Raw genomic sequence first — 5,878 nt, 5'->3', positions numbered from 1 at the left:
GCCCCGGGGCCTCGTCTGCGCCCATGTGCTGGGCAGTCCCCACAGTGGTTCCCGGGCATTCCCACATCTTGCTCACACATCCCTGTGGAATCCCCTCCCCTCCGGGGTGGATGGCCTGTGTGACCGCGCTCTCAGGAAGAGAATGGGGCAAAATGCTGGGATGTCATTTCCAAGCTGATGGAGGAAAGTCTGTGACTTCTTCTGGTTCCCTCTGTCGTGTGTTCATTCTCTGTCTCCTTATCTCTTTCTGTCTCTGTCTCTGTGTCTCTCACAGGAGCAGGATCTGTGGACTCCAGGGGTGATGTGAGAAACCTCAGAAGCCTCCCTTGTCCGTGTTTCCCTCGTCTGTCCCGGTGCTCCATTCCTTCCTAAGGCCTTGTCACCCGGACCAGAGCAGTGAATCTGGAACCTCTTCCAAATGGAGACCTGGAGGCTGCAACAAGGAGGGTCTTGGCCTTGGTCCCCAGACTAGTGGTCAGTGCTCTGCCATGTTCTGCGTACCCAGGTCCTCAGCCCCCCAAGTCCCCAGTCTGTCCCCTGCTCAGAAGGACCTCGAGGGAGTACAAAGCATTTTCCCAGGACTGGGAGCACAGTGGGTCGGGGATGGAGATCCAAGGCCAATAGGCTCTTCCACAAGCCTGTGGGACCCTAGGGACACTGCATCTCTACAGCCCAAGTGACAGAAGAGTAAGCTGAGGCCTTTGTGCTGTAGCCCCTCTGGACTTGGGGGTGGGTATCTCTTCCTGCTTCCAAGTGCCCAGGCTGGTGATGGACACCGGAACCCAGACCCTGTCCTCTCCCAGTGCCCTGGCAACCCTTCGGGGCCCCTTGGGGACCCCTGACCCTCAGCCTGGCCTGTCTCCCCTCCCCATGCTATGGATCTGGGTCCTTGCCAGGAGTCCTGATGCCCTGCCCCATGGCCCAGCTGTCTGCAACCTGTTTCTTCTTTCCCCCCTGTCACCCACCTCGCTCCCAGGGTGTCCTCCCCTTCTGACCCCCAGCTGGGCAGTCAGAGTGGTGTGTGTGTGGGTGTGTGTGTGGGGGGGGGGGTGTGTGCAGCTGCACGTGCCTCTACGTGCCTGGGGATGCCAAGGTCATGTCCCCACATGGAACGGGGTGGGTAGCTCTTCCCGAGGATCTGAGTGGCTCTCACCCCCAAAGCAAACCTCATGGGAGGGTTGGGACTGGCCTAGGACTGGAGAGCAGCTCCTTGGACTCTGCACCCCTCAGTTGTCCTGGGGCAGTCCCTGCCTCTCTTGACCCAGGTTCCCAACTGTCCCTGAGGGTCGGACATGGAAAGGCTTGAACGTGGCTGCTCCTCCAGGGGTAGGTGGGGGACAGGTGCACCAGGCACGCAGGCCTCCCCACCGAGAGGGCCAGCCAGGTGTGTCATGGCCAGGTGTGCACAGACGACCTGCCCACAGCTCCTGTACCATGACCCAGCCCTGCGGCAGATGTGCACGAGACCCATGGCTCCGCACCTGACCGGTTCCCCGCATTCCCTCACCACCTCGGAGACAAGGGTTCTTCTTCGTCCTAGGGCCCGTCATCCTTTGGACAATGAGAGCAGAGGGATCCGTATCTAGAGGAGGCCGGCAGGGCGTCCCACGGAGTGTCGTGTGCCCATCTCTGCTTTGTCGTCTAGGCTTAGCGGCGGACCCCCACCTAGAAAGAGGCCCGTGGGGCAGGGACATTTGTCTGCCCTGTTCCCTGAATTATGGAAAATGTCTAGAAGGGGCTTCCTGTCCATGTGTGGAGTCGATGAAGCCCAGCCAGCACCTTTCAGATGTCTGAGTGGCTCTGGGGCCCCTCTGCCAGCCCCCAGGGATCCCTGCTCTGGCTCCACCCAGGATGGGAGCCCCAGATGGAATCTGAAACCTCCTCACAGCCAGGAATGCGGCTTTGCCCCGGACACAGGACACCGAGGCTTGGGGCAGAGAGCTCCTTCACGGTGGAGAGGAACCGCCTCAGCCCCAGGCCACCCTCCCCGTGGGCCGGCCACAGGGTCGGGGAGCGGTCCCAACAGGCCCGACGGCAACCCCGTGTGTGGGGCCTGGCCTCGTGGCACGCAGGGTCCCCAGGAGACACCTGAGGTTCGGAGAGGGGACGTGTCAGGCCCGAGACACACAGCCCGCAGGTGAGGGGGAGCCTCCGGGCGGGACGGGGGGCCCTGCTCACCTTGGTGAGCAGCAGGTGTGGGAAGGGCTGGGGAGGCGTTCCTCTGGGAGGTGCTCCGGGAGAGGGGCCACAGGAGAGGGCCTGGCCCGGCTCCACCAGCTTCCTCAGGCTGTCAGCACGGACCGCCCACAGCCTCTGGCTCGCCCCCAGCGGCAGGGCCCACTCAGGTTCACGGTGGGGCTGATCTTTGGATAAAGGAGGGACAATTCACAACACACAAACTGCAAAACTATTCCTGTCCGTGTCCTGAAGTGCAACAGAATATCCAAATTGGTTCAGATCATCTTCCACGTATGTGAAGGGTGATTTTGTACCTGGCCAAGGCTGGGGCTGGACCGGGTGTGTGTGTCTGTGTGTGAAGGACCAGGTGTGTGTGTGTGTGTGTTTGAAGGACTGGGTGTGTGTGTGTGTTTGGCGTGTGTGTCTGTGTGTGTGGGTCTGTGAAGGGAGCAGCCCAGACCCCTTGGGTTGAGATCATGGCCACGTAAGGGGCACAGCCGTCGTGGCACCCCGGGTCGTCAGTGTCCCGGATGGCGTCGGGGCAGGAGACCCTCCCGGCCCTCCCCGAGCCCGGTCCTGGAGCGCCCTCGTCCCCACACTCCCCCTGAGCCCGCACCAGCCCTTACCGACTGCCTGGTGCACGTGCCCCACGCCGGGGAGCCGTCGAGTGAGGCTCCTGTTGACCAGCTTGTCCCCAATTTCTTCCATGGGGCTCTGCGAAGACAGTGAGTGGCGCCCGGCCCGGAGGCATCACAGCCCTGCCCAGCCGTCCTCACCGTCCTCCTGCCCAGCCCCACTGCTGCCCCCAGATCAGACACAGCCCCGTGCGGGCACAGCCCTGCGCCCGGGGTGCAGTGACATGTATCGACAGGGCTCCGGATCAACCCTGGGGAGAAGGAGGCCGCCCCAGCACACCCCGTCCCACCCAGCCAGCCTTGACCCGGGGTGTCAACATGATCCACCCACCAGGCATCTGGCCCCTCATCACCCTGCTCCTGCTCAGGGTGGGCTACCCTGCCTGAGACCTCTGCACACACACACACACACACACACAGGAGGGGTGCTGGGCTGCACGGTCGGATCACAGCGGTGTCTGGCTGGCCTGGCTGGCTCTGGGCCTCCCTGTGTTCCCTTTGGGCCCCTCCAGGCAAATGGCCAGAGGTGTCAGGGGTGGGACCTGACCCCAGGTCTGCAGTGTAGGCAACGGCTCTCACTGTCGGCTTTGCTGAGACCACATCCTGGGGACATCGGGATACAGCAGGATTGCAGCATCTCCAGCCAAGTGAACTGAGTAGGAAGGGGGCTGTCTCTAGAATGTGGGTGCCTGTGACAGCCCTTGGGCATCTTGGGGACGCCCTGGCCATCAGCCTGGCATGTCTCCCCCGAGCCCCATGCTACGGCCCCGGGCATGTTCCCAGGAGACAATGCCCACAGCCCACGGCCCAGCTGCCTCCAACCTCCTCCTTCTTTCCCCCTTGTCCCCTCCAGGGTCCACGCCCCCTTGGACGCCCCTGGGGAGTTTGTGTGTGTGTGTGTGTGTGTGCGCGCGCGCGCACGCAGAGCCTTGTGTGTACGTGTGCCCGCGCGAGGGTGACCAGAGGAAAGGGCCCCACATGGGAGTGTGGGCAGGGGTCCCCCGGATCATAGGGGTCCTCGTTCCCAAAGGAAACCCCATGTGAGGTGAAGCTTGGCCTCGGAAGCTGGAACCCTCCCTGTTCCTCTAGCCTCTGCTCAGCTGGTGGGTCCCAGGCCAGTCCCTGCCTCTCCTGCCCTCAGTTTGCCGACTGTCCCATGAGGGCTTGGAGGAGGAACTTCATTAGCGTGGCTCGGCGTGGCCGGTCGGCTCCCACCTTTTGGGTGGACGTGGCGCAGGTGCACTCTGGGTGGGTGGGGCCCTCCCACCAATGGTGGGTCGGAGGCAGGTGGATCCTGCGCAGGCGCACACGGCCCAGCAGACGGCGCCTGCGTGGGACCCAACCTGCCAGCAGGCCTGCGCAACCCCGAGGGGCTGGCTGTGGCCTTGGTCCTCCGTGTCCCGATCTCCACTGCCTGCTCAGTGACCCTCACGTCCTCTTAGGCCGGGGGCCAGCCCCAGTCCCACCAGGCAGGGCCGCTGGACTGAGTGGACATGGAGACCTGGGGACTAGAGAGAAATGAAATATACCCCCACTGCCGTCCTGGCCCCCACGTTCCACTTCAGTGTTCATCTCAGTGCATGGCGGGGGGGTCAGGGGAGGGTGATGGGGACACGTGTGGGCAGGGAGGAGGTCAGGCCGCCTTTGCCTCCTCTACATCCCCTCCCCCTGTCTTCCTGGCAGCAGCCCCTCTCCCCAAAATCCGGCACTCAAACACCTTCATCTCCCTGCTTTAAACCCCAACCCATCCTCCTGAGGTGGGAGTCACTGACCCCATCTCCAAAGTAGAAAACAGGTCCCAGGAGTTCCCACAGGAGCTTGCCAGTCACAGGGCTGTGACATGGCCCTGCTGTGGGTTTGAACCCAGCTCAATCTGACCCAAAGCCTGAGCTTACAGAGGAGCCGGAGGAAGTAGCCTTTGAGCCCAGGCTTGGAGGTGAGGCCACCCTGGATGGGGGTCATAGGGAGGGACGGCAGGGGTTCTGAGGGGCAAATTCTTGCCGGGCTCCCTGGGGGACGAAGGCCCTACAGAGGCTGGAGTGGGCTGAGGGGTGCACACTGGGGAGCATGTCTAGACCAGATCACGCAGGGCTCTCTGGATATTGGGCAAGGAGTCAGGGGACACTGCGGGTTGGGGGGTTCAGGGGACACAATCCGGGCAGTCTTACCAGAGTCACAGCATCGTAGATTTAGAAGGAGCTTGGTGGGCATGTTATTGTCCCCACCCAAGCATGGGGATCACCAAGCAAGCACCAGCCAGAGGTGAGGAGGCTGCCGCAGTTTCCTCCTGTGTAGAGTGGGGCCGTGGTGGTCGTCTGCGTCCTTCCAGGCCTGGGCATGCTGCCTGGAAGGTCCAGAGGTGGCTTCGTCAGAGTAGCTAGCTGTTTCAGTGAGGTCAGTACTCAGAGACGTCTGAGTCAGGAGACCAAAGGGACGCCCCACGTGCCCAGTTCAGCAGGATGCTCTTGTACATGGTGCCGATCTTCATGTCCAGGCTGATGGGGTTGAGGCAGCAGCGCCCACCTGCTGCATGGAGAGCAGCAGCGAGGAGCCGTGGTTGCAGACCCCGAGACACGGCGCTCGTGTGAGTCCGAGGCTGCCACAGATGTGATGGAGGCTGAGGAGGGGGAGGTGCTGACAGAGGCTGAGATGATGCCTGAGGTCTGCAGCGACGACTGGGAGGTCAACTCCGGAACTTGAGGAACGGCAAGGCCAGCAGAAACACCAGACTGTGTAAGGCAACCCCGGTCAGCATCTAGCCCAGAAGCTTCTAGAGACTGAGTCTTCTTGGCCCCTTGTGGCTGTGGAGTGGGGATCCAGGCTCCAGGAAGGGATGTCTGTCAGGGAGAAAGGGTGGGACAGTCACCTCCTTTTCCTGGCCATCAGGGATCCTGGGACAAAACCCACACTAATGTCCTCCACATCTACATCGGGCTGGAGGAGCATGCAGAGCGGGTAGGCGATGTCCCTGCTGCGCAGGTAGGGGCTGCATCTGAGCTGGTCCCAGGACTTGGAGTGAGCGCTCCTTTTGGTCTTGGGTGTTGTGTTGGGGGTGCGGTGGCAGA

The sequence above is a fragment of the Mirounga angustirostris genome, unplaced genomic scaffold, assembly GCF_029215605.1.
Source record: "Mirounga angustirostris isolate CCGP_5_RB_7025 unplaced genomic scaffold, mMirAng1.0.hap1 SCAF_13, whole genome shotgun sequence".
Lineage (NCBI taxonomy): Eukaryota > Metazoa > Chordata > Mammalia > Carnivora > Phocidae > Mirounga > Mirounga angustirostris.
Note: the sequence above shows the minus strand (reverse complement) of the source record.